This window comes from Peromyscus leucopus, chromosome 1 (genome assembly GCF_004664715.2).
Source record: "Peromyscus leucopus breed LL Stock chromosome 1, UCI_PerLeu_2.1, whole genome shotgun sequence".
NCBI lineage: Eukaryota > Metazoa > Chordata > Mammalia > Rodentia > Cricetidae > Peromyscus > Peromyscus leucopus.
In genome coordinates this window covers 4,968,410-4,986,934 of record NC_051063.1, presented here as the reverse complement: position 1 = coordinate 4,986,934, position 18,525 = coordinate 4,968,410, and the positions used below count along the sequence as shown (strand labels likewise).

Below are 18,525 nucleotides of genomic sequence, written 5' to 3'. Positions count from 1 at the left end.
CAGACTTATGGCCGAAGAAGTTATGTCTTCCCTACAGCAGGGAGCCCAGGCAGAGAGGCAGGGATGTCGGGCTGTCTCAGAAGCTGTGAGCACTTGGGGATATCTAAAGGTTGGCCTCCTCTGTCTGGACCTGCAGGCATGTCTTCCATGCTCCCTGGTGTTGAATTGGCTTATGGGAAGTTATTTTACTCTGGAAGTGGGACCCCTGTGTCTTGCGCAGGAGGGGCCTGGGCTTTGCTGTCCTTTCTCGACCAGCTGTTTCTAAAGCACTTGCTCTCGGGGCTCAGATGCCTTCTGTCCAGGCTGACTGCAACTGGTGAGATGCCTCCTGCCTCTTCCTGTCCATGCGTGCCACCATCCCTGCCCTCCTTAAGAGGCCCGGTACAGGCTCCGGATTAAGTCCACAGGGAAAGGACTGCTGAGCACCCAGACTGGGGCTTCAAACAAACCGACTCCTTCCATTTCCACTGCCTCCCAGTAGGAACGGGGGCTGGGGCTGAGCCGGATGCAGGAGCCCTTTGTGCTGAGGCTGATGGGTGGTTGGTCCTAGGTCTGAGAAGATGGGTGGAGGGAGATGCCCATGGGAAGGCAAGACCTCAGCAGCAGGCAGGCTCCAGAGCCTACCCTTAGATATAGCTGCCCCATGCACGGTATCAGTACCCTCGGCTCCTTCCTGTCCCGGCGTGGAAGTCAGTTGACTCACTTTTTGTTACCGATACAAGTTTAGTTTTAGTTTTGAAACAACAACAACTTTGTTATGTCGTTAGAGGAAAACCCTTATCATTCGCCAGGAATTCAGGGAAGAAGGGAAATCATAAAAATAAATGGTGGCGAAACTTAATCTGTGGCAATTGAAATGATGCCAACTAAGGCCCTGGAGCCTAAGGCTTACACACACACACACACACACACACACACACACACACACACACACACACCCCCTTAGTTAAAGGGATGATGAGGGAGAGGATCAAGACATTCTGGTTAAAAAATGGTTATTTTCTTCTGAGCTTGTCCAGCACTCTGAGCAGGGAATAGTCCCCTCTTTGGGCAATGCTTGCTCACTGGTTACTGATGGTCTATGTCTCACTGAGAAATGTCCCAAGATGATGAGCTTTGCAGGTGTAAGGAAAACTGCTTCCCCAAATGTCCCCATGTCTCCCTCCTGCTGATGTGAGGGAGGCTGAGACACTGAGCCCAGGGCCTGAGCATTCCTTCCCCTCTGCTTGACCTGGTAGGCCCTGCTGGCTGGGCACGGAAATGTTTACGGGGAAATGCTTACGGGGTGGTGGATCTGTGTTGGACCACACGTGCTTGGGGAAAGGTCATTAAGAGAAAAGAGAAGGAAAAGGTAGGAAATGATGAACAAGGACAAAGGAGACAGGAGAGTGAAGCCGGTGAAGTTCTGGAGCTCTCTGTCCCGGAGCGGGGTCAAGCCTGAGTGGTTTAAGCCTTGCTTGATTCTATTCTGAGGCTCAGGGCTGAGGGATGCCAGGGGCTGGGGGATGCCAGCTTTCCTGAGAGCTGCAGGACCCTCCTCTCCTGCTCCTCTTCCTAGGCCTGGTCCCTAGCTCTCTGCTCAGTCCCATACAGCTTTCTCCACCCAGGGCCCCTGGAAAGGCCTGAATGTTTCTGGGTGACCATGCCTTAGAGAGACAGACCCACGGTTTCATGATGGTGCACCCTTGTTGCCCGGGTCCAGTTCCACGCCTCGGTGTCCTGATCATCCAGGGGGAAGGAGACTGAGATAGTGAACCCGAAGCCCTGATTAGAGGCGAGATGGGGTTCTGAAGCTGGGGTTTTCACCCATTGTTGCTTCTGACTCACCTAGGGCCTGAGCTCCCATAATAATTAGCTTTCCCTAATCCTTGCATTCCCGGTGAGTGGATAAAGTCTTCTGTGCACTGAAAAGGCAGTTTGTAATTACTTTAAAATAATAGTCCTTGGGGCTGGAGATGCCACTCAGTGGCTGAGCGTTTGTCCAGAGTGTGCAAGACGCCCACTTCGACACCCAGCACCACACATACAGAAATGGTTTAATTTTGAAAAAGTTGTCTATTTTTCCTTATTTGCAAATATAAATTTTGTTTTACTTGTAAGCTTGGTCATTTCAAGGGGCCTTGGAGCCAATCAGGCTGAAGAGAGCAGGTCGCTACTTTAAATAGCAAATGCCCCTTACTAATTAATTCTAGCTAATTAATTCCCTCAGCTCTATGCTGTCCAACATGGCGGCCGCTGTGTTACTTCCGTCTGAGATGTGTCAGTGCAGAGCACAAAACAAATTCTGAAAACGAGTTAAACTTATACACACATATGTGTGTATGTGTGTATGTGTGTGCGAATTTGGGAATTGGTTTTCTCCTTCCTATATGTGGATCTCGGGAAGGGAACTCAGGATGTAGCTTGGCTGTAACCACCTTTGCCCATGAACCATCTTGCCAGCCCATCTTTGTAATTCTAAACTGAATTTAGGACTCTAAGGACTCGAATATTCACACACACCCCTCACTGGCCTTCAGTCCTTGCAGGCTCCAGGCAAGAGTTCTGCTGTGAGCGAAACTCTCAGAACCACGACTCCCTCTCCTTTTACAGCAGAAAGCAAAGTCTTCCCAAGGAAGAGTGTTTTTAGACCTAAGACTCCGACATAAGCAAAGTGGCCTCGGAATTCTCCTAAATATTCCAATGATGTTGGCAGACATTATCAAATCCTCTTGAGTTTTTAAATTAAACTTTGAAGTGAAAGCAGTTGCCCCATCGCGTGCACGAGCTCTGAGGGCTGCATGTCCTCCAACATCGCAAACACGGGATTTTTACATACCGATGCACAGAATTTGACCCAACTTTTACTTTGTGCATCTCTAGAAATACTAGAAAGTTCTACTTACTTAATCAGGTATGTTTTGCAAAGTCTAGCCTCCCTGGAAGGGTGTGCTGGAGGCTGGGGCTTTCTCAAGCAGGGAGAATGTGTCATGTCGGCCGACTCAAGTTAAGGTCAGCTTTTTTTGTCATTTTACCAAAATAGAAGGTGTGCTGCCAAGGGCCATACTGTGTCCTTTTGTCCTCCAACTGGGCAGTCCTTTGACCCACAGTTTCTGGGTCCTAGGGACACAAACCTAATCTTCTATGCCTGTGTCCTCACCTGGGCGACTAAAATCCATCACGTGCCCACTTTTCCATTCCATTTCATGCCACAGCTTCCTGCCTGTAATACAGCTCACAGATGCGTCAGTAAGACAGGGCAAGCTTCTGCATCATCTGTCTGGCCACGGGTGACAACTAATAGGGGACAGTTGGCCTGGCTATTCCAACAGTGGCCATCCCACGTGGTAGAGCTGACACAGTGAGGCAGATGTAGATGGTTTCAGAGTGATCTGAGGGGATCGAGATACATTGCCGACAGCTCCCATGCTCATTCTTGGTTGCCAAGGCCTCTGTGCTGCTCACACCAGCCTCATTTCCTTACAAGAAAATTCATGATACAGCCAGTCCCTGGCTGCTGGATCCCTGGGAACCACATGGTGGAAGGAGAGAACAGATTCACACAGCCTGTTCTCTGACAGCCATGTGTATACCGTAGCACACCCATATACATGGAAGGAAGGAAGGAAGGAAGGAAGGAAGGAAGGAAGGAAGGAAGGAAGGAAGGAAGGAAGGGAAGGAAGGGAAGGAAGGGAAAGAAAGAAAGAAAGAAGAAAAAGAAAGAAGAAAGAAAGAGAAGAGAAAAGAAAGGAGAGAGGGAAGGAGGGAGAGAGAGAGGGAGGGAAGAAAGGAAGAAAGAGTGAGTCAGTGAGCAACTCCAGCTGATCAGGACAGGGCTGGCTAGTCTGATAGAAAAAGACCAGGTCACCTTCCCCATGCCTGGACCACACACAGACTGAAGCCACAGATTTCAATGCCTGTACCAGGCCGGAGACTTGTATTAAGGAGCCCCTGTAGGCTGTCATTTCCAGGTCGCCAGTATTCTGCAGCTCTCCACCCTTTGAACCTTCTCAAAGGACGGTTTTAAGTGGTCTTGTGTTTATTCGTAGAAGAGACTCCACGTGGCTCACAGAGAAAGCTGTTGGAAAGCACCTGAACATGCTATCAGTAAAAATAAATGTCATGGAGACAAAAAGATGTCACTAGACACTAGACACCAGCCATATGCTTTGCTACTCTCTCTTTCCTCCAAAGGGAGGGTTGTGGGTAGCAGAGGCATTTACAGCTAGTCCCACAGGAGGCCCTCCTCTCCATGACAGGCTGCTAGAGAAACAGCGCGGTGGTGATAGTATTGAGGTGGCAGCCAGCAAAGCCGCCGTCGTGCAAACTTTTGGGTGTGTACTTGCACTTTGGAAACAGTGAACAAAGAAAGAGTAGAGGGATTGGGCCTAGGCCCCTCTGACCAGACTCAATCTGAGGAAGCTGCTCAGCTGCCTGGAACATTCTGGATATGTGTTCCATAACGGGCAGACCCAGAGCACTCTGAGAAGCCCCCGAATTTCTCTGGTGAGCCTTGAAAGAGGGAGGACATCTGAACTCAGGCCCACTGACCAAACTCTGGCTTGTGTTTATAGAGAGGCCAGACAGTTCCTCAGCAGGCAGCCAGCTAGCTTGTTGAAAAAGCATCTTTGGCTAGCCTGGAACTCACAAATTAGATGAGAGTAACTGGCCAGCTAGCTCCAGGGACCTGCCTGTCTTTCTCCCCGATGCTGGCCCCAGGCTCAGCTTATTTTGTGTGAGGCCTGAGGATTGAAATCAGGTCCTTGTGCTGGCTGAGCTGTCCACTCCCACCTCCCAATTGACTCTAGGAAACTGATTCCCTGTGACCTGGGGAAGATGGGAGTCTTTGAAGGGGTGAAATCAGCATGGGTTTTGGGAACCAGCTCTTACCTTAACGAACTCTACAGGGTAACGTCCAGCAAGTTCCTTCTTTTCTCTGGTGCTAGTTTCCTCCCTAGAAAATGAACATATTGGACACTGAGGATGGATCTAAAAATCCTTGCCCTCTAAGTCTATCCCTGGAGATCACAGGCTGAGAGAGCAGAGGTCCAGTAGACATCCAACCTCAGGCAGGATGGACACGGTGTGTCACAGCCCCAGCCAGGACCCTGGGGTCAGACAGGCTTGTTTCAGGCCCAGCTCTGGGAGACCCCAGGGTTGTTCGTGTGCCTGTGGCTACAGACAGCAAGGCCAGGCAGGGTGCTTAGGTGGTCAAGTCAACCTAGACAATGCATCCAAAGTTCCTGAGCAAACTGAGGTATTCCAAATTGTTATATTAGAAATGCGTCACATGAGGCCGAAGGGGATTAACCTTGCGCATGTGCAGAGGATTTGGCCGTTAAGTTGGTGCCGTTTGCACAGTGAACTTGTTTACCTACAAGGTAATTCTCTTTTATAGGAGCAGAAATGGAGACTTAGCTAATGAATGCCAGAACCCAAGCAGCCCAGAGCCCTTTCCTCCATAATTAGAGGCCTGAATGGCAAGTTCTGAAGCTCCTTCCCCAAATGGCACTGTCCTCTTTTTCCTTGCTCACCACTGAGTCCACAGTCCACCTGGAGGAGCTCAGTGGTTCCGTGGTTCCAGAAGGCCTTTGGCAACACAGGAGACATGGCATGACTGCCTTCTCTGCCACGGCTCCCCTTCAGAGAGTTCGCCTGGCAGTTAAGATGAGCATCAGGACCAGGCAGGAAGTTGAAGTTCAAGAGGCACCAGGAGCCAAGGGGGAGCTTGCCTGGTAGGAGGTTCCATCTTAGCGCAGTCATTCTGTGTTAAGCCTTGTACTGGCATTAAGATACAAGAAACAAAAGTCATATCATTATGAAGAAGGTGGGCATACATACCAGGTCAACCTGGCCTAGTGTGGCCACAGATACAAGCCAATGAACTATAACCCCCACCCATCGCTAGCGACTTCCATTTTCTAAGTCTCGGCTTAGATGTTTATCTTATCCTGTCCTCACAATTCTGGGGCAACCAACCCCATTTGAGAGGTAGGAAAATTGAGGCACAGAAGGTTATGTAATTTGCCTGAATGGTGTCTAATGCTAAATTTAAGGGGAAAAAAATCATGTCTGGGACTCGGGGGATGGCTCTGTGGGGAAGGTGCTTCCTTTGTAAGCGTGAAGATTTGTGTGTGATCCCCAGAACCCACGTTAGAAAACAAAAGCCTGGCATGGTGGAATGCAATTGTAATCCCAGTGCAGGGGTGCAGTCACATGTGGATCCCTGGGGTTCAAAGGCAGCTAACCCAGCCAACATGGTAAGTTCAAGCCAGTGAGAGATCCTGCCTCCATGAAATACTATGACACACTGAGAACAATACTAGGTGTCTTGGGATGCTGCCAGGGCCCCATAGCTTCTTCGGCAGGGGATGATGTGGCTGAGGCATGGGACACAGAGGAAGAACAAAGCGTGGCCCAGGTTTCCGCCCGCCATTTTGTAGGTTCTGTAGCCCGACAGTCTCCTGCCTGAAAACGGCTCCTAACAGAGACGGTAGTCAGAGGAGTTGATGAGCTATGGGGCTGGGCCTGGCACACCTGAGGGCTTGGGTCTTCACCACAGGAAACAACCGCTTGCTTTCCTTTGTAAGAGACCCAGCTCTTGGGTCTCCACAAGTGTCCATGATGGGGGGATATTAGAAGATCCAGCCTCCATGTCTTCAGGCCACTCCCGACCTCTCTCACAACCCTGGCCAGCTTGATGTCTCCAGACAGTGCCAACAGATGCCCAAGGGGGTCTGTGTGGACTGAAGGCATGCATGGGCTTTTGGGGGGTGGGGGCTGACTGGGAGAGGAGAAGACTCAGAGCTGGGGGCTCTTCTGAGCGCCCATCCTCAGTTAGGGGTCTGTCACTGTCTGGGTCAGGAGGTCACAGGAGAAGTTGCTGCATCTTCAGGACCGGAGGCAGAGCTGAGCAGAGATCTGCCCCATTTCCAGAAGAGCAAACTGATACCAACGGCTATCAGTTCCTAACAGATCTGGGCACCAGCTCACCTCCACTAGCTGCCTCTTCCTCAGTGGGGTTAGGAGGAAGGGTTTTATCGGCACAGCAACGTGCTTTTAGCTGGGGTGTTTACCTCTTCCTGGAGGGGTGCCAGGGGATGATTTGGGGTCAGGGCAGAGGTAACAGTGCACTGTTGGGCTGCCAGAGACCCAGTTCCTATCCTGCTCATCACTCTAGCCTTCTCTGTCTTCTTTCTGGGTACAAGAGTTAAGTTCCTCGGAGAAGCGTCTTCTGTCCAGATGAGACTGGACATACAATGGTGTCTAAGCTGGAGGAATCCCAGAGTGGCCAGACAAAGGCTCCTATTTGCCAGAGGAGGACAATGAACTGCAGAGTGGGAAGTGAGGTGCTCAAGGTCCCGGGAGAGAAGGCCAGAAGGCAACTGTACAGGTTCCCGTTCTCACCCCGGGGCCTCTTCTCCCGTTACCTGTGATGTGAGCCCGGCTCATGCTCAGTCCCACACCTTCATGCCAGAATAGCTAGGGGATGCTATGGTCCAACCTGGTCTCACTTGAACACAGGTGACCCTGGGCTCCAACTTGCTGGCCATCTGGATGGAGAGAGGAGCTGTCTTGTGCAGCCCTCTACCCTGCCCATCACCAGCTGACTCAGCCCCTAAATTCTGGAAACTTTTTAATCTTGGTTTTTTCATTTCCCTCCCTCCCTCCTTCCCTTCTTTCCTTCCTTCTCCCTCACTCTCTTGTTTTGTAAATTTTATCATAGCCATTTAATTTGAAACTTACTGAGAAGTTTCATGAATAACACAAAGAATTTCCACGAGCACTTCACCCAGACTCCCAACCATTAAGTGAATCTCGTTTGCTTTATCATTTTCTCTCGAAGTGGGTTTCTTCTCTCAAAGTGGACTTCTGTTGTCTGTTACTGGCTTCATACCTATCTGAGAGCAGGTTGTGGACACACTGTCTCTTTCCCCCTAAACACTCCAATATGTTTTAGTTTTGTTTCTTAGGTTGTGTTGCTGTTTTGTTTTGTTTTGGAGACAGAGTCTCGGAATCTGACTATGTTGCCCAGGTTGGGCTCAAGTAATCCTCCTGCCTCAGTTTCCCAAGTAGCTAGAACTACATTTGTGTATCATCATGCCCAGCATTAGGGTTGGTTTTTTTTTTCTGTGAGAATTTCATACATGTATACAATGAAATATGGTCACGTATACCCTCCATTCCCTCCTCCATCTCCCTTCCCCCCAATAGCCCCCTCCTAACTCCCTGCCCCCTTTTATAACCCAACAAGTCCAGTTAGTGCTGCTCATATGTGCATGGGTGTGGGTCATCACTGTAGCGTGGGGGAGCTACAGTCACCACATCCTAGAAGAATGGTTCTCTCCCTCGTAAAAGGCATCAACTGCCGAGAGTTCCTCTGCAAGGTTGGGGCCTGGAGGGCACCTCTCCCTTCTGTACAGGAATTTCATCTGGCTTCATCTTGAGTTTATAGCTCCAGCTGCTGTGTATATCTCTGACTACTGTGTATCTGAGCTGAGTTTATCACTGCCGCTGTGTGCACTGGCTGTGCCGGTGTTTGGAAGACGGCATTTCACAGCTCTCGTCCCCATCCTCCAGCTCCTCCATTTTCTTCTCCTTCCCCTCCAAGATAGCCCCTGAACCTTAACTGTGTGTGTTGTGTTAAAAAAAAAAAATGTCCCATTTAGGGTTGAAAGCTTTAGGTTTGGGGAAAATAAAACATTCTCTTACATAATAACAGTGCGCTTTCCAAATCCTAGGAAATGACCACAGACACAGTATTATTATTCTCCAGACTTTACTGAGAATCTGTGGGCAGTCCAGTAATTTCCAGAAGAAAATTCTGCTTCATGCCCCACCTAGAATGATTTACCGGCCTTTTCTTTCTCTTTCATGATGTCACTCTTCTTGAAGTACACGGAGCAGTTGTTCCGTGAAATGTCCCTTATCTGGTTAGTCTGATGATTGCTCCTGATGGATTTGAGTCAGGCCTCCTTGGGCACGGTTGTCATAGGTTGATGTGTACCCATCTCTGGATCTATCTCAGGAAGCCTGTGGGATGGGCTGTCCCATCGTTGTTGGCCTAATTGATGACTTTTTGCTGTGTTTCTCTATTAGAACTTTCTCTTTCTTCTCTGGGATTAAAGTGTGCTGCCCTGCCTCAGATGTTGGAGTTTGACTCACTAATTCTCTGCCGCTGTGGAAAGTTCTCCTTCAGCTTGTTGGGACTCCAGTATTACTTGTTGGATACTTTTTTTTTTTTTTTTTTTTTAAGCTACAGAAGTTATGGGAAAAAGCTAAATAAACACATTTTTTAAATTGTATCATTCCAGAAAGTAATAGGCACAGGAAACGTGAAAAAGCAGCCTGGGTGAGAGATGCACGTGAAAGCTCCAAGGGCGTGCCAGCAGGCCTGGGTGACACCCACATCCATGGATGCTGACATCATGGAAGAAGTCATTCCAGGCAAAGGGAATAGTTGCCATGGAGGCCAGATGTGAAAGAAGAGATCACAGGGATGTGAGGGAGCGGAGATGGGGTCAGAGAAGTTAGCAAGGGTCACCGAACCTGGGATTTAGACTTGACCCGGGGGAAGTGTGAAGTCAGAGTTTAACATATATGATATATTTATACATGTACACCAAAATGCTGGAAACAAAGAGTCAGTAAACAGCCCGCCACCAAGCCTGAGTGGGCCCTTTCTCACTTAAAAAGTGGAAGGTGTTAGCTGGTAACATTGTGTTGAGGTTTTTTGTCTTATTGTTGTTTGTGAATGAGTGTGTGTGTGTGTGTGTGTGTGTGTGTGTGTGTGTGTGTGTTCATATGTGCATGTGTGCTATCGAACCACAGAATGTGTGTGGAGGTCAGAGAACAATCTGCCAGAGTCGGTTCTCTCCTTCCACCAAGTGGACTCTGGGGATCAAATCAGGTTGTCAGGCTTGGCAGTAAGCACCTTTACCAACTGAGGCATCTGGACCACTCCGATTTTTTTTTTTTTTTAAAGGATTGGGCAATTAGAAAGGGTGTAATTTGCTTACTCTGCAATTCAGTGCTGTTTAATCTTTTATCTTAAATTGTCTTCTGAACCAAGTTTGCTGTGGGAAAGTTTCACTAACTGTGGGAGTAGTAGCGGGCAGAGGCAATGGGATGGTGGGGAGGCGGCCCTGTTGTGAGGGATGGACACACAGTTTACAGTGAGTGCTGGGAGCCGAGGGAGTGCCCTCCGGCTCCTTCACCAGGGTCTAAAAGTACCCTTTGATAGCTGAGACTGAAGCTGTGGAACGGATCCGGGACTTACTGCCCAAGACCGCCACAGTAGCTGGCCTCTTCTGCCACTTCTCACCGCTCCCACCCAGTTCTAGTGAAAATTCAGCAGCAATGTAAACATTAGTCATCCTTATTGTAAAAAAGTTGTAACAACCACATTAAAAAAGAATGCAAACAGAACAGAAGTCTCACCCGGTACCTTCACTCAGCCCACTCTTTGTCCTTGAAGCTGGGAGTTTTTAATTCTCAGAAGCAGAGAGGACATTTTGGCCTGTCAGCACGTGGGTGGGGTGCTGATAAGGAGGCCTTAGGCAGGTTTTGAGTAGCGTCTGGGGAGTGGCTGTTAGCACACAGATGCCGGGGTCTTCAAACAACATGAAGCTCTTCAAACAACATGAAGCTGTGTCCCTTCAGCTGTGATTTTGAGAAAATCCCCATCCTCTCTCAGGTAAAATTAGTGCAGTCGGCAGGTCAGCCCCTCAACTCCAGGCTGTGACAGACCCTGTCGCTCCCTACAGGCTTCTATGATGATATTTAGCATCTGTGAGACTGTTTTAACTCTAGCCATCTCAACACAGTCACAAAACGCAGGCTTTAGAAGGACTTGCTGGCTTAGAGACTCTACAAGCATCCGGAAGTAAAGGAGGATCCGTCCTTCCTTCTTGCTGGCTTCTCTCCTCTTTCCTAGAATTCTCTAGAATTCTAGGCTCCTCCCACAAAGCTGCTGTTGAATTTCTGTTGTGGCTGTGAGTGCAGAGGTGGGTGGTTTACTGTCTTAGGGTTAAGTGACAAAGTCCCAAAGGCTAGGTGGCATCAATAAGAGACATCTATTTTCACACAGCCCTGGAGGTTTGAATTAAGCACAGGGTCACGAGGGCAGCCACGGGGGTTCTTACAGATGGCAGTGAGGGGGCACCTGTCCTCATCTCCTCCATTCTGCAGGTTTGTGTCCATCTAGGGTGTTCCTCTGACTAGCAGAAACATCACTCCAGGACTGGGAATGTAGCTCAGTTGGAAGACTGCTTTCCTTGGATGCTGAAGGTCTGAGCTTCAGCCCACAATGCTGTATAAATTAGGCGTGGCGGTGTACACTGTAATCCTGGCACTGCGGAGGTGGACGCTGGGCCACTAAGAGTTCAAGACCATTCTCAGTTATATTGAGTTTAAGGTCAGCTTGGGCTACAGGAGACCCTGTCTCAGAGAACAAACAAAATAAAAAGAAAAATACCACTCCAGTCTCTGCATTCACCTTACATAGCCTTTTCCCTGGGCTCTACATCTGTGTTGTTTTATGAAGACATCGGTAATATTAGATTAGGAACTGCCCCACAGACCTCATTTTTACTTAATGAACTCTATAAACACTTTTATTTATTTATTTATTTATTTATTTATTTATTTATTTATTTATTTATTTATTTAGGGGTTTTTCAAGACAAGATTTGTCTGTGTAACAGATTTGGCTATCCTGGAACTTGCTGTGTAGGCCAGACTAGCCTCAAACTCACAAAGATCCACCTGCCTCTGCCTTGCAAGTGCTGGGATTAAAGGTGTGTGCTACCACTGCCTGTCTTAAACACTTTATTTTTAAATAAGGTCACATTCCAGGGTAGCTGGAGTTAAGATTCCAGCATTTATTTATTTATTTTTATTTTTATTTATCTGTCTATCTATTTATTTATTTATTTTTGTTTTTTTGAGGCAGGGTTTCTCTGTGTAGCTTTGGAACCTGTCCTGGAACTTATTTTGTAGACCAGGCTGGCTTCGAACTCACAGAGCTTCACCTGGCTCTGCCTACCGAGTGCTGGGATCAAAGGTGTGGGCCACCACTGCCCAGCCCAGCAATTATTTATTTTTCTTTTCTTTTCTTTCCTTTCCTTTCCTTTTCTTTTCTTTCTTTCTTTTTTTTTTTTCTAGAGCTGAAGTCTGAACCCAGGGCTCTACCACTGAGCTAAATCCCCAACCCCTTAAAGTTTTTTCTTTTCTTTCTTTCTTCCTTCCTTCCTTTCTTTCTTTCTTTCTTTCTTTTTTTTTTTTTTTGATTTTTTTTGTTGTGGTTGTTTGTTTGTTTGTTTGTTTGTTTGTTTGTTTTGAGACAGGGTTTCTCTGTGTAGTTTTGGTGCGCCACCACTGCCCAGCTCCATCATTTTTTTTTTAATGATAAAATTAACACACACATACACAAACCAAAAAATAAAAGAACAAGAATGAATAATTATGGCATTTCTGTGTTAGAATACTACTTACATTTTCTTCCCCACAGTGACAGGGTTTCTCTGTGTAGCCCTAGTTGTCCTTGAACTCATTTTGTAGACCAGGATCTCAACTCCCAGAGATCCATCTGCCTCTGCCTCCCAAGCTCTGGGATCAAAGGTGTGTGCCACCAAATCTGGCTCATTATATTTTTTTGTTAGCTTCAAAATAACTAAGTTTCATCATGGCATTTGAAAAATTTTTTACTCATTTTAATTTTATGTGTATGAATATTTTCCTGAATGTATGCAAGAACATGTGTGGTGCTCTTTGAGGCCGGAAGAGGACGCTAGGTTTCCTGGAACTGGAGTTACAGATGGTTCTGAGCTGCCGTGGGAGTGCTGGGAACCAAACGCAGGTCTTCTTCAAGAGCAGCAGGTTTCTTAACCACGGAGCCATCTCTCCAGCCCCTCGCTATGGCACTTAGGTTGTTGTTTCTGGCTTCTCCTCCAACCCCCGTGCCTCCCATCAATAGCTTTCTTTCTACTGGTTTGTCACATGTTTAACCTCACCCTTCTAAGCCCCTCTGTCCGCTCTAGTGGTCTTCTATCCAGTCTCCTAGAGCCTTAATCTGTCACACAACTTCTCATTTACGTATACACAAACATTAAAGGCTCTAGGTATGAAAGAAAACATGTGTGGTTTCTCTCTGACCCTGGGTCACCTCACTGAATATAGTCTTTTCTAGTTCTCTCTCTTTTTTCTGAAAATTTCATGATTTCATTTTTCTTAATAGCTGAGTAACAATTCCATGTGTATATACACTGGATGTTCATTACTGACTCAGCGGCTGATGGGCATCCAGGCTGGTTCTACTTCCTGAGAAGAACGTACAAGCATTTATGTAATGGGAGGGGTCCCTTGGGTATGTACCTGGGAGTATTGCAATTCTATTTTTATCTTTTTGAGGAACCTCCCTACTGATTTTCATAATGGCTATGCTAGTTAATACCCCACCAGCAGTGAATAAGGTGGCCCTTCTCACACTTGTCTTGGATTTTCAAAAGTTGGCGTGATGCATATATTGTCCATGATGCAATGTCTTAGTAGGAGGTAGGGAAGCCACTAGAACCACTTACATTCACAATTCAGCAGTAAAATATAGGATTTTTCACACCTCAGAGGATAAATAAAGATTGCAAATGGCTTCTTAGATCAGGTCTCAGTGCCAACAGAGTTATGAAAACAATTTCTGGAGCCTCAGATTTGCAGGATGGTTGTGTAAGAATGTCCCCAGGGTGGTTACTAAAGCACGCCCTGGGTGACTATGCTCTCTTTTACTGCCCGACGTCCCTCAGACAGAGGTTAGGTTGACAAAACCTACTGAGGGTCAACAACAGAAATCAAGGGATTTGAACCCACCTCAGCCTGGCTCTTTAGAACATCTCAAGCTGTGGCACTGATCTCTCTCTCTCTCTCTCTCTCTCTCTCTCTCTCTCTCTCTCTCTCTCTCAAGGACTCTAGAATTCAAAAACAAAATCATAGTTGTGTGTGGTATTGCACACCTTTAATTCCAGTACTCTGGAGGTAGAGACAAGCGGATCTCTTAGTTGGAGGTTAGCCTGGTCTATAGAGTGAGTTTCAGGACAGCCAGGGCTATGCAGAGAAACCCTGTCTAGAAAAACCAAAACCAAAATCAAAACCAACCTACCAAACAAACCAAAACAAAACAACAAAAACTAAATCATAAACCAGAAGAGAAAGCTGGGGGTAAGCAGACAGGTGGCCATCCATCTGAGGCAGACCATCACCCAAAACAGTGGGTACTGATGGCCAGAGCCTGGCCTGGCTGCCTCTTCAGAAGTTCCCAAATAGACAGTACACTTTGGCCTTGACAAACACTCCATCAAGTCACTGTCAGCCCTATGTTGAAGACTTATGGACTTCGTATGAAGGAGCTATTGACCAATGACATTCAGAGGCTGAGAAAGCAACACTGCATTCTCAGCATTAAAGTCAAAATTCGAATATTTTTGCCAAGAAGCATATGGGTACCCTGATGTACCACCTCATTGATGAAAAAAAGAAGGTGTGCATGTGGATGGGGGGGGTAACAGTAGGAGTGGAAGGTTACTGTCTACACAACTACATCTTGCCCACTCACAATCTGAAAAGGTACATGTTAGTTAGCTTAGGTTGTTTGATAATCATAGTCATCTGTGAACTCTACCAGGACAGGCTGGCACAGAGCTGGCTAAGAAAAAAGGAATCTGTAGAAGAATGAACAAGCAACACCTCCCAGACTAAGAGTTTAACGACACAGTCACTGGAAAGACTTGGAGTTGTCACAGAAGCATCTACAACGTGACTTACAGAGTGTTGTATAGGATAACCATATGGCCAAGTAGTTCAGAGTATGGGCTTGGATGCAGAGACACCTACTATCTAATTTTGGACTTGTTGCTTAACAAGAGCCTCAATGCTCTCATCTGGAACCTGAGATTCCATGGGTCTCTAACATAGATGAATGAGCACATTACTATATAAAACAAGGGTTCATGGTGGTCATTCAGATGCCTCCCCCATTCCCTAGGCCTAGTGAACCCTGAACCTATGACAGATCTATGTGGACATTGGTGACTTCTAGACTTCAACTGTTAATGACACATGGTGGTCATGAAGCATCAGGCTGTGCACCCTCAGTTCATCCCTAGCTCCTTTTTGAAGCTGGCATTACTCCTGACTTCATACAAAGCCAGGTGCTGGATGAAAAGAGACCTGTTGGATTATGAAGCCCATGGACACAGGAGAGATGACTATAAGCCTGGCTGCTGAGCTAGGGCTTGTTCTTGAGGCCTAGGATACTCTGGGCTCTGGTCCAGCCTGGAGCAGCCTGTGTTTCCTTCTGAGGAGAGATGACTTCTAGTGGCTTCTGGATACCCAACATCAAGGTAGCCTTCTCTTAGGAGATCTCAGCTGTCTTAGAAAGGTCTTGTCATCATCCTTGGCCCCCAACCCACACCCTACATCAGGGAGACTGTTCATCTCTTGCCCACATTCAGACTTTTGTTTGCCCAGAAACTGCTGCCCCAGCATCCCCAGAAGGCCTCACTGCAGCCCCCTACCCGGCTCAAGCCAGTGGGTGGGGACAGGCCCCAGGAGGTGATATTCAGCGCAGCAGTTTCAACCTCTGCCCCTTCCAGCCTACAGAAGCTAGCTCAGCGTTCACACAGGCAGCCAAGCACTAGACAGTTTTCTTCTTCACTTGAATCTCTTGGGTCTAGTCCAACACGCCAGCCCCATCCTACCTCCAGGCCTTTGTTCACCCCACCCCCCGTCCAGTATGCAATTTCTACCTCCTCTCATATGTTGAGGCTACACGCTATATTAGAAAGAGTGGATCTGGAGAGCTAACTTGGATCTAATTCTTGTTCTGTTATCTCATAAGCCATGTGACCTAGGGCTGATAACTTAATGGGGTGGATTTTTTTCTTTTGAGATTTATTTATGCATATGGTGTTTTTCTTGCACGTATGTTTGTGTGCTATGTGTGCGCTGCCCGTGGAGGACAAAAAAAAAAAAAAAAGGTGTCAGAGCCCCTGGAACTGGAGCTGCCCTGAGGGCGCTGGGAATTGAACCTGGGTCCTCTGGAGGATCAGTCAGCTCTCCTCGGCAGCAATCTCTCTGGCCCCTGAGATGGGTTTCATAGCATTCCCTCCTGTGATGTAATATATTTCAACCACTAGGCAGAGGGGGAGTTTTTGGTACGTGTGGATATGTTTCACCAGACCAGTGAGAAGTTCCTTCCTGAAGGGTCACTAACCTGAAGGTCACTGACCTCTCCTTCAGTAAAATTTCGTAAACTCAGCCAAGCATGGTGGTGCACATTTGTAACCTTAGCTGTGGAGGCTGAGGTAAGGGATTGGAAGTGCAAGGCCTACCCGTGCTACACAGCCACGTTTAAGGGCAGCCTATTAAAAAACCAAACCAAACACCAAAAGTATAATGGGCTGAAGATGTGGTTCCAAGCAGAACCCTTACTTTCCTAGCATATGCTAGACCCTGGCTGTGATTCTTAGAACCGAGAAAACAAAGCCAAGATCTTCCTGGATCTGCTGGCTACCCTGCCTCAACAGAGCAGTCCTTGCCCTCCTTGTTCACTTCTGTCAGCATCTACATCCTATAGACGGAGTTCTTAACACTTGGGCCTGCAAGCTGGATGATGGGCAGAATGCATGCCAGGGTCCCGGACCTCCACTTCCTTACAGAAGAGCAGCTGGCCTGGGTTTAGCTCAGGAAACACTGGTGGAGTGAAGTAAGCCTTAAGACTCTTCCGTCCGTCCATCACAAAGGTAACCAGGGTTTGTGTGAGTCACCCTGAGGTGACTGAGTGATAATTAATGGAGTCCAGAACAGTCCCAGTCTGGGATCAGAGCCTTACTCTGCCTCTTAGAAGCTCTATCGTTCCTGAAAGTTCCTTCGTCTCTTAAGTCCTGTCTCTTTACCAATAAATTTACCCCTGAGCACCATTGTAGAGAGTGAAAATCATAGTTTTCCAACCAAGAAAGGGTAAGAAGACATTTGGCAGGGCACATCACCATGACTCGGGTGATTTACAAGGGCCTCCCACATATGCATTCATCAATTTTTATTTTTTTTTTCACTAAAATTTCAGTAAATTTAGTAAAAAAAAAATAGTAAATGTTACAGAATTTCGAAAGTGCAGAAAAATGTCAATAATGCTACCTTCAAAGGTAGGTCTTATTTATTTATTTAGTATGCATGTCACAGCTTCCTTGTGGCAGCAAGAGGACAATTTTTGAGAGTCTGTTCCCTCTTTCCACCACGTAGGTTCTGGAGCTAGGACTCAGGTCACCAAGCTTGGCAGCGAGTGCCTTCCCCGCACTGAACCACCTTGATGGCCCTCAAAGATGGATGTCGTTACTACTCTATTACGGAACCTTCCAGAAGTGTTTTGACAACTATCACAAACATACAAATGAGTGTTTTAAACAAGCCAGAGTCATAGTATGACTATGTAATGTAATGTAAACTTATGACTATGTTTTCATTTGCCATATTTGCCCAGATCTTGTAAGGAAATTATTAATTAGAATGAAAAGCATACAGATACTATCAGAAGACTCCCATGGCTTTGCCACCCAGAGCATCCATCCCCTAGAACCAGTATGGTGTGTGTGTCTTTTCTTCCATGTTTTTGTATTTTTATTACACAAAAATTCATCCATGCACAGAGGGCAGTATTAGGATGTGAGCTGAACTGTATACAGATGGTATTCTCCCATCCAAGTACTAACCAGGCCTCACCCTGCTTAGCTTTTATGATCAGCCAATATCAGGATTGCACAGGGTATAGGCAATATGTATGACATGCTATGGGACACACTGTTCTAAACTTTCACCCTGTGTTCTGAAGATGTGCCAATGAACTACTTCATTCATAATTAGGTACTCGGGTCTGCATACAATACACTACACTTACAACTTATAGGCTATTAGATTGCTTCTCAATTTCTCCTGTTAACAGTGAACATCTTTTGCATACATCAGCATGAAAATACCCTGGAGGTTTTGTTTCCTAGGATACACACATGAAGGTATGGTTTCCAATACCTTGAGTTTTATCAAGGGATCACCACCAGCCATTTTCTATGCTATTTCTGTTATAAGTAAAGGGATGTCCTGTATATTTAGGGTGCAATCTGCTTTCCCCACCCACCAGACATATGTGCACACACATCTGTCACACACATTATACATTTGTAATGGTCAATTCAACAAGGCCTTCTTGGACACTTATAGAGTCAGTTCCCTGAATGGGTTCTTCTTGTGATCTTACATCAGTCCTATGAGGTTTTTACACACATGAGGAGACAAGATGTGAAGAGATTTGCCTGAGATCACTCCACTGGAAGGGAAAATTAAGTGTTTTAAAAATAAATGTTGTTGTTCTTTGAGACAGGGCCTCATGTACCCTAAGCTGGCCCCTAACTCACAGTGTACCTAAGGAAGACCGTGAACTTGTCACCCTCCTCCCTCTACCCCCTGAGTGCTAGGTGTACAGGTGTGCACCACCACATCTGT

At 46.9% G+C, this 18,525-nt stretch overlaps 1 protein-coding gene across 1 annotated transcript in view; it reads left to right on the top strand.

Moving 5' to 3' along the window:
• Cd6 (CD6 molecule) overlaps window positions 1-18,525 on the top strand; it is a 39,732-nt gene that overhangs the window by 978 nt on the left and 20,229 nt on the right.